Here is a 10566-nt window from a genome sequence, read left to right on the forward strand (position 1 = left end):
CACTCTGGGCTCTGCTCAGGGGTCTCATTCTCACGCACTAGACACTGGTGCGGGAAGGGGCGGCTCATTTCAGCAGAGGTTCTAGAGGACAGGAAGGCAAGAAAAGATAGGACTGCACCCGCACGAGGAGGACTGGCTGCAGCAGGAGGGACGGCAGAGGATGTGGCTGCTGAGAGGTGGTGGAGAGGGACATGTAAGGGAATTCTGTTGGATTCTGTTTTCATAAAGTAGAAAAGTAGGCCAGGAGCTAGACGCAAGGTGTATGGGTGTTGGAAGTTTGAGGAAAGAGGAGTAAGTATGAAACTGCCCTTTTGGAAATTGGGAAAACTAATAAGCCAGGGTGAGAAGCATTGCTGGGCTGCATCAAAAGCATATTTGACCTTTGTGTTCTTGACCTTCTAGTGAAGCCACTTTTATTTTCTGTGTTTTCCCCAGCAAGGTTTTGCTGTTTTAAGTGGGATGTGGAATGTATGGACAGTGAGGTTTTATAAGGGTGGGCCTTGCCGTGTTGCTACAATTGATAAGTCTGTACCTAGAGAGCTACTGAAGGTGTGAGCAGAGAAGGCTTGGGTGTCAGAAAGATTCTTCTAGCTCAGTATGGTGTAGATGTATGTGAAAGAGGTGCAACAATCTAATCCAATAGGAATTAGTCTGTTTTGTGTTGCTGTAACAAAATGCCTGAGGCTGGGTGAGAAAAGACAAGAGGTTTGTTTGGCTCATGATGTTGGCACTGGAGGATCCAAACTGCATGGCCCCAGCGTCCTGTTGAGAAGCCCTGACACTGAGAAGCAGAAAGGGGACTGACTGCCTATGAAGGGACCAAGTCACTTTGTAACAACCTGCTCACCTGAGAACTTCCTCCATCCTCCATCCCAGCCTACACTGAGAGAACAGCATTAATCTATACCCCAGGTCAGACTGCCTTCCACTAGGCCCCACCTCTTAAAGGGTCCACCACCCCAACATTGTACACAGGACACCAGGCTTCCATAACATTAATGGTTGTGAGATTAGCCACATCCAAACTGTGGCGGGGACCCTTGATCAATCCTTCACGGATCTGCTCCGGAACCTGGAGGGTCTTTCCCCAGCATTTTCTGAGAGCCTACTGTATACCAGGTTCTGGGGAACAAGACAGATCAAACAAGGTTTGCCTTTAGAAGGCGCTCATGGATTTAGAAGGTTTGTAATTTTTATGGTATTTGAGAAGAGGGAAGGAGCAATTAACACTAGGTAGGAATGGAGGAAGGCCTCCCTAAAGAGGTGACATTTCAAATGAGCTTTAGAGAATTAGGCCCTCAGGAGGGAAGATAGTTTTAGACAGGGAAAATAACATGGACCCAGTCTAGAGATTTAAGATGCATAGAACAAATGCTTCATGGCGAAAGATGGTGGAAGACGAGGTCCTTCCTCCATTTACTAGCAACGAAGTAGAACTGAGGAGGCCTCTCTGCTTGAGAACACAAGGGTGAGACACCGGGGCCCAGAGCAGCAAGAAGGGTGGCGGAGAAGGGTGAAACACGTGTTTTTAAAATGGAAATTTCTTTTTTAACTTAAAAAAATGTGGAACTACTCTGGGGAATTTGTGCTGTAATTTGCTCAGCTAAGAACGACGTGCAGTTGAAATGTCTGTGTGCTGTCTGAAAATATTAACTACGATCTCTGCCACCTGTCTGACCATGCAAGATGCTTTCAATGGCAAAGCTCTTGCAATCAATCCGTTAAATGACTTAAAACTTCGTCTCTATCCTAGGCTATGCTTTTGAAACAAGTAGTTTCTGCACATTTTGAAGAATGAGAAGTTCGTGACCGAGCCTATGGGTTGATTTTATCTAGATTAAATGAAGTAAGGCTCGGAGGGCTTGGCTTGGAGTCAGGGGTCGATGTTACATGTTCTCCTTTAGTCCCCGTTTTCTCTTCCTCACATGTTCTGTTCTTCGCTCCTGAAATCATGTTGTTTCCTGAATACCCTGTGCTAGACCCAGTCTGTTCTAGGGACCCCAGAATCAGGTGAGGCACTCCACACCTGATCACCATCCCTGGGAAGTGTGGTTTGCTGTCTGCAGCGTGTGTGCATTTACAAGACCAGAGGCTAAACTAGGCCTCTTTCATCTGGTAGTGCCTGCCAGTTCAGAGGGGTGGCTTCTCCCAGCTGTTAGCAGCCAGCAACCCTTCTGGAGTGTGCCTAAGTTGGCATTAACCAGACAAAGAAGTGGGAAAGACCTTGCTTTCTTTATTTATCAGCAGGTGTTCATAGCTGAGTAACCGCATGAGTAAGAGCAGTGAGTATGTGAGAGCATGGCACACTCGGGCAGCGGCAGGTGGCTTGGCACGACTGGAGTTAAACATGCTTTTGGCTTCCCTTAAGACAACACAAACCTAAGCCGAGTGTGCTAAGGAGGCAGTCCTCGGAAGCGGAGGTTAGGCGTTGGTGAGAATTTGTCATTTCTTTTCAGGATTAGTCAGGATGAACCTGATGTTTCTTTAACAAAGCCTGGTAACTTCATTTAGGGAATTACCCATCTGACTAACCCATTCCCTGAGGGCAGTGGGTCCCGAACTTTGCTGTCACCTTCGGAGTTTTTGGAGATCCAGATGCCCAGGTCACACCCCGTGCCAGTGACATCACAGTGTCTGGGGCAGGGACCAGACACCCCAGTTCCCAAGCGCCTCACGTGATGACCGTGGAGAGCCGCCACTGCCCTGGGGCATGGGCTGGCCTCTTCAGTTAAAACACAAAAATTCTTACTTTCTTCCTACTTGCAAGCAGTCCCTGCATCGTTTTTTGCGCGTTTCCCGGTCTGGGGGCGGCCGAGAGCCGGCAGGGGATGTGGTCTCACCCAATTAGCAGGTTGCACTTTGCTAAGCTGCTCAGCATAGGCTGCCAGGGCTGCACGAGGGCTGGATTTTTGCTTTGTCATCCTGACTCTGGCTGTTTGCCCGCCCGCTCCGAGCAGGGCGTGGCTTCGCGTCGCTCCTGGGAACCTGCAACCCTTTCACCCCAGTTTGCCTCAGTGCCGCGCTTGCATCGCCACCGCAGGAGGTGGACGGAGCCCTTCGGAACAGCCAGCATCTTCATCACCGTCGCGTTCATGTAAGCTCTGCGGCAGACTGGGAACAAAGCCCCTAGCCCGAGGGCGCGAGCACGCCGGGACGTTTTGCTGGCGGGGGCCCGGAGCCCCGCGCCCGACCGAGGGGTGCTTTGGGAAGGCAGGGGCAAAAGGGGATGTGCTAGGACCGGGCCGAGTGGTGGAGAGGCGCGGGGCGGCGTGCGAAGCCTCCCCCGGCCGCGGAGAGCGTCCGCATTCGGGCGGGCGGCCCGGCCCCCTGGCGGCGGCTGCTTTCCTTCCTCTTGCCCTTGGTGGGGACGCCTGCGGGATGTCTGGGCTTTTACAGTGGGGGTTTTGTATGATTTCCCAGAGCTGCAGTCTGGACGTATGGATGACAATGCGATGAATAGACTGGCAGATTGACAGCACGGAGAGTCTATAAGACTCCTTTCCAGGAACATTCACACCGCCTAATCCCTAGAAATCCCGAGAGATTGGCAGAACCCGTGTGATCTCACGTTTTACAAGTGTCACGCGCAGCCCGACACGGGCTACTGACCGGGGCAGCAGCGAGACCGGGAGCCAGCGCTTGCCTCGGCGGGGCCGGGCCGGGCAGGGCAGCGGTCGGCGCGCTGGCTCTGCGGCTGGTCGCGGCGTGGGCCCGGGCGAGCCGCTTGGCCCCTCTGAGTGAAAAGCACTTGACAGCAGCCGCTTCCGGAGGGTGGCAGTGGAGCTGGGCCGCGAAGCTCTGTGGAAGCGGCACCTGTGTTCCTGTTGGGCAGGTGCGCATCCGAGCACTGCTGGGCCTCTTGTTTCGTGGACGGGCCTGACGTCAGGGCCTCGAGGAGTCGATTGTATAAGGCCCTGCCTCCTCCTCTGAGTTCACCCTTTCGTGAAGGTGGGCCCTTAGTCCCGGGTCTCGTGCTGCACTGCTTTAAGATTGGGGGCGGAGGGGCACGCTAAGTCGGCAGGGGGTTTTTCATGATGTCCCGCCGCGGCTTCCCACTTGAAGGAACTGTTGGAAGTTGAACTTTGACCCTCTCAATAGGTGCAGAGTTAAAAGCAAAATCAAACTGGGCGGTGTTTTGTGAGAGCTGAGGGAACCGCGGCGTAAGCCGCTTACTGGACACTGAACTGTGCGTTTCCTCTCAGCCGAGCCCGGCCACGAGGTGGCCCCGGCCGGAACTCCGACGCCGATCGCTGGCCTTGAGGCCATGTGTTCAGCCAGGGTACAGGTTGGCGGGGGCCGGAGTCCGTGCCAGATTGTGGGTTTTAGTCACGCTGCGAAAAGGAGCGAGTCACGGTGAGTGGCTCGGGAGCGGCCCGCGGGCACGGCCGGCCGGGCTGGGCGGGGCCGGCCCGCGGCGCCCGCCGGAAGCCCCGCCCCGCTCCTCCCCGCCGCCCCGCGCGCGCGCCGGACGCGCCGCCGCGGCCCTCACACGCTCTGCTTTTGTGCACAGAGGACGGCCCGGGCCTGCACGCCGCGCTCGCCGAGCTGACCGCCGACCCCGACGTGCCCGTGGTGTTTGTGAGGCAGACCAAGATAGGCGGCCATGGTCCAACCCTGAAGGTAGGAGACGGCGGCGCGCCTCTGTGCCGGCCCGAGCTCGGCGGTCGCGCCCGCGCGGCCGCGGAGGGGGCGCCGGGGAGGGGGCGTGACGGGAAACGGGGTACCTGTGGGCGTCTGTTGCAGTAACGTCTTCAGGGGTCCTTCGTCTCCTCTTTTCCTTTCTTCCCCGGTGACTCACCATTTTTAGTGTTAGCTGCTAAACGTGGGTTGTTTGGGGAAGTGCTCGTCTGCGTCATACTAGTCGGCCCTACCGTCTTCCTCCGGACTTCTCGGAGGGGTGGGCGGCCCAGGGCGCCTTGGCTCCGAAGGGACCTCCCAGCAGTTCGTTGTCCGTCAGGTCCTACCGGCTGCCGCTTAACCAGGTGGGGCGGCCTGGTGCGCATCCGTTACCGCAGCGCCTGGCTTCGATGTTTGCACATTCTTTCTCTCCTTATGCATTTGTGTCTGTAGCGGTTAAGAAACTGCCTATTTGCATACTTTCACTTTGCCCACGGTAAATGTAAAAGTACATTTAGATGTATGCACCTTGAGGAAAGGAGAGTGACAGTTATTTGCAATTTGATTTACTGCCTTTTCTTCTGAAGGACTTTAACTTTTTTTTTTTTTTTTTTTTTTTTGACAGGCAGAGTGGACAGTGAGAGAGAGAGACAGAGAGAGAAAGGTCTTCCTTTGCCGTTGGTTCACCCTCCAATGGCCGCCGCTGCAGCCGGCGCACCGCGCTGATCCGATGGCAGGAGCCAGGATCCAGGTGCTTTTCCTGGTCTCCCATGGGGTGCAGGGCCCAAGCACCTGGGCCATCCTCCACTGCACTCCCTGGCCATAGCAGAGAGCTGGCCTGGAAGAGGGGCTACCGGGACAGAATCCGGTGCCCCGACCGGGACTAGAACCCGGTGTGCCGGCGCCGCAAGGTGGAGGATTAGCCTATTGAGCCACGGCGCCGGCTTGACTTTAACTTTTTTTAAAAGGCTTATTTATTTATTTGAAAGGCAGAGTTACAGAGAGAGAGAGAGAGGACTTCCATCCACTGGTTCACTCCCCAGATGACCGCAACTGCCAGAGCTGTGCCCATCTGAAGCTGGGTGCCATGAGTCTCCTCCGGGTCTCCCACGTGGGTGCAGGAGCCCAAGGGCTTGGGCCATCTTCAACTGCTTTCCCAGGCCATAGCAGAGAGCTGGATCAGAAGTGGAGCAGTTGGGTCTCAAACCGGCTCCCAGGTGGGGTGCTGGCACTGCAGGCAGCGGCTTTACCCGCTACCCCACAGCTCTGGCCTTGAATCTTACCTTTTTAAGACTGAATATACAGGAAGTGGAGCTAGACTAATGAAGTGGAGCGGATTAATGAAAAGTAGTTAAAGGAGATAAAAGGTTTTCAGCTGTATGTAAAACTTACAGAATTACTCATAGTTTTAGTTTACAGGTAAAATGAGGTAGAGGTCTATTAATATTTCTGCTGATTATTTTCTTCACCTCGTCATGAGTTTACATTTACAAAGTCATCTAGGCATTTGGGAATACAAAAAAAAAAATCACTGTTTTTTATAAGCGTTGGAGCTCACTTTGATATGACAATATATAGCAGTATATAACAGTACAACAGTGCCCTGAATGGAAAAGCATTCCAGTAAGAATTCCTCACTTAGCACATTTCTCAAGGGAGCTCACCATTCTGCTTTGAGCATTTGATTTAGTTTTTTTTCTTTTTTTAAGATTGATTTATTTATTTGAGAAGCAGAGTTCCAGACAGAGGGAGAGAAAGAGATCTTCCATCCACTGGTTCACTCCCCAAATGGCCGCAACAGCCAGAGCTGGGCAGATCTGAAGCCAAGAGCCAGGAGCTTCTTTCTGGTCTCATGTGAGTGCAGGGGCCCAAGCACTTGGGCCATTCTCCACTGCTTTCCCAGGCCATTAGCAGGGAGCTGGATCAGAAGTGGAGACTTGGTGTCCACATGGGATGCTGGCACCACAGGCGGTGGCTTAACGTACTAGGCCATAGTGCTGGGCCCTGATTTGGGTTTTAGTGAGCATTAAGAAATGGAAAAGAGAGAGAGCTGAGGCAGATTGGTTGGAATGGTGTGTGAATTTCCAACCAGTTGTCCGCATGTGGGGGCCAAGTGGTGGGTCTTGAAAATTTTTAGGGTATATTGGGTTTGAGTGGAGAAAGGCATTTACTAAGTGTGGACTTGACTGATTATGGAATTAGGGCTGTAAATTTAAAGTTCACCCCTTCAAAAAAGAAAAGATGGAGAGTTCATATTTAACCTAAAGCTTGAATAATGGAGAGGGAGCTTTCCAAATTGTTAGCTTTTCCTTTCTCCTGTTGATGTCAGCTCTGCCTTTGTCCCCCTCCCGCCCCTCAAGACCACCAACGGCAAAACCTGCCTTGCTTCTGCAGTGAGTGTGCTACAGAAGATAGGAGAGTCCTGCTGCGGGGAACCGGCGTATGCAGGTGCCTGCCTAGAGGAAGGTTTCCAGAGATGTGGTTCTCTGAAGCAATGCACATGCACCTGCAGACTTCCTGGAGTGTTTGTTAAACATGTCTGCGGGGTGGGAGTTGTGCAGCAGGTTAAGCCTCAGCTTGGGACACCCTCATCCTGTCTGGAGATTGGCTCTTCCACTTCTGATCCAGCTTCTTGCTAACATGCACCATGGGAGGTGGTGGAGGATGGCCCAAGTACTTGGTTTTTTCTGCCACCAACGTGATAAACCTGGATGAAGTTCCTGCCTCCTGGCTTCCACCTGGCCCAACCCTGGCTGAGGTGGGCATTTGGGAAGTGAACCAATGGATGGAAAAATCGGTCTCTGTCTCACCCTGCCTTTCAGATACATAAATAAATTTTCAAAAACAGTGGAGAGGCTATATGAAGTGTTACTTCCCTAAGGAGTTACCATTTGCTGTTTTCTAACTAATAATTTTTGGGTATTATGCAATAACAGTCCTCTGTTTACCCCAATTCTGATTATTTTATCAACTGATCTTTAGCAAATTACCTTATACATTAGTCTCAAACTTAATGTTTCTTGTAAGAATTACCAGGGGGTTCATCTCAAGAAGATTAATAATAATAAAAAAGACACTTTAACACAGAATAGAAAAAGGGACATGTGCTGTCTGTGGCCAGGGCTTGTGTATCCATGTGAAAAGTTGCAACTAAAGCACTTCTAAGTTAATGCTGGAAGACATGTGGCTTTCATGAAGTCTTTGTTTGTAAGGCAAGAATCTGAGTTTTCCTATAGGGAACCTGTCTTGTCTGTAAATCAGCTTCTCTACATTGAAAGCATTTGCAGAAATGCCTATTGGTAGTACTGAGAGGAAAAGCAAATTAAATGAGAAAACTGGAATCCTGACAGGCAAGTCTTTAGTAGTTTGAGCTAATCTTGAGAGATAAGAGTAACACTGACGACATAGGATTGAAATACAGTAATGTCTTCAAGGCTGTAGCAGGAAGGATGACCAACACAAAACAAGGTACAGTTAACACCCAGGAAGTTATGCAGAAACTTGGGGTTGTGGTAGGACCTCAGTGACCCCATGTTTCAGCCTCGGTGCATAGACACTAAAACAAAGGGAGGTCTCCTTTTTTGTTTGTTTGTTTTTATTTATTTATTTGACAGGTAGAGTTATACACAGAGAGAGAGAGAAAGGTCTTCCTTCCATTGGTTCATTCCCCAAATAGCTGCTACGGCTGGCACTGCACCAGTCCGAAGCCAGGAGCCAGGTGCTTTCTCCTGGTCTCCCATGCGGGTGCAGGGGCCCAAGCACTCGGGCCATCCTCCACTGCCTTCCCGGGCCACAGCAGAGAGCTGGACTGGAAGAGGAGCAACCGGAACTAGAACCTGGTGCCCATATGGGATGCCGGCGCCACAGGCAGAGGATTAACCAAGTGAGCCACAGTGCCAGCCCCTCAAGGAGGTCTCCTTTCTAAGCTAACTTCTGAGTTACCAGAAACCAGGCTCTTAACTGATTAGACATCAGGAAATCAGTGGTAATTGAGTAGCTCTCTGAACATTTTTTCTTACTACTTTATGGAAGCTTTTGATTCCTTCCTTTGAGATAATCTCTGAGGCCTGAGGAGCACTGGAGGATGAATTTGAAGATGAGGGACTTGAACAGGTGTCCTGGCTTACATTAGAAGAAAATAAGGGGTCAAGACTGCTGAGATACAAATGAGGCATAGATTATTTTGGCTAAGTACGTTAATCTGGTGCTGATAATAGTGAATTTTTTTTTAAGGTTTGTGTATGTATGTGAAAGAGTTACATAGAGGAGCCAGGAGAGTCTTCTGAGTCTCCCATGTGAGTGCAGGGGCCCAAGGACACGGGCCATCTGCTGCTGCTTTCTCAGAAGCATTGGCGGGGAGCTTGATTCGAAGTAGGGCAATGGGGACTCTAACCAGTGCCCATATGGGATGCTGGCACTGAAGGCAGTGGCTTAACATGCTATGCCACCAGCCCCACTAGTAAAGTTTTACCAGTTGTCAATCCATGTTGAGACCCAGTGCCTCCCAACCCCCCAAAGTACCACTTTTACCAGGTGACAGCACAAACCTCTCTTTGTGCCTGTTTTTTTACAGTAGTGTCACTACTCCACTGGTGCAGGCTTCACACTTCCTCCTGAACCTTTCCTGCTGTTCACCCACAGAGGTTGACTGTTGCCACGCATCTGCCTACTGCCCCCCTTTACTTAGGCTGGGACTGGGGTACTCATGTCCGCTGCCCGAACCACTTCCACAGCCTCTAGCTGGCTTCGGAACCCCTTCCTCTGCCAGCCCATCTGCTGACAGTCATCTTCCTGATAGCTCCCTCCCTGCCCCCAGATCAGCATCCAGAATCAAGAGTAGGTGCCCCTTTACTTGGTATTCTTGCCCTTGGGGATCTTGCCCCAGCCCGCTTTTCTGGTTGTCTGTTGCTCTGCTTCCTCACTTACTGGAGGCTCCTGGGAATAATGTCGCCACTGCGGTTAGGAAACTTCTCCTTTGTTCTGTTCTTTGTTCAATTCCTGACATCTCTTCCAGTCCAAGCTTATTTTTGCAACTGCCTTACCTGTTCAGAGAACAGTGTCCTTGCCTTCTCTTTGTTCCCACAGTATCTCCATAAATCTTTGTGGACAAGGAGGAATCCTGCCAGTGGTAATTTTTGGCTAGTGTATCAAAGGTGGAGAGCAAGGCTTATTCTTTGTGTCAGTGGTCCAACAGGTAGGCAAGTGAACGTGCTTTCTAACAATGGTAAAAGCCGTTCATCCAGTGCCTGTTATGTGCTAGACTTCAAGTGCTGTGCTGCTTAGTTGATGAAACCCTCACGACAGTCTCAGGAAGGGCAGGTGGTGTCCAGGTGCGAGAACGAAGGCCTGGAGGATGTCAGGAGGATGCTCAGCTAGGTGACAGCAGCAGTGTCAGGAATGGAACCCAGGCCTGCCTGTTGGCACAGCTCACTCTGGTGAACTCACATTCCTGGCACTTGGCTCTGGGTTACTGCTGTTGAGATACCTGTCTTGTGTGCTCATGCTTCACCGTTGAGCCAATGCAGATCCTGGTATTGCTAGCATAGTTTGGGCACACAGACATTCATTAGATGCTTGCTGAGTGGGACTTCATTCCTCTGTGCCTACTAAATTAAATTGTGTGTTCCTTTAGGAGATCAGTGATAACATTTTTTGTATCTTTTTTTTTTTTTTTTTTTTTTTGACAGGCAGAGTGGATAGTGAGAGAGAGACAGAGAAAGGTCTTCCTTTTTGCTGTTGGTTCACCCTCCAATGGCCGCCACAGCTGGCGCGCTGCAGCCGGCGCCCCGCAGCCGGCGCCCCGTGCTGATCTGAAGGCAGGAGCCAGGTGCTTTTCCTGGTCTCCCATGGGGTGCAGGGCCAAGCACTTGGGCCATCCTCCACTGCACTTCCTGGCCACAGCAGAGAGCTGGCCTGGAAGAGGGGCAACCGGGACAGAATCCGGCGCCC

At 51.5% G+C, this 10566-nt stretch overlaps 1 protein-coding gene across 1 annotated transcript in view; it reads left to right on the forward strand.

Moving 5' to 3' along the window:
• Positions 1–10566, forward strand: part of TXNRD1 (thioredoxin reductase 1) — a 130238-nt gene that overhangs the window by 61785 nt on the left and 57887 nt on the right.

Source organism: Oryctolagus cuniculus, chromosome 11, assembly GCF_051225735.1.
Source record: "Oryctolagus cuniculus isolate XC-2025 breed Fujian yellow rabbit chromosome 11, ASM5122573v1, whole genome shotgun sequence".
Taxonomy (NCBI): Eukaryota; Metazoa; Chordata; class Mammalia; order Lagomorpha; family Leporidae; genus Oryctolagus; species Oryctolagus cuniculus.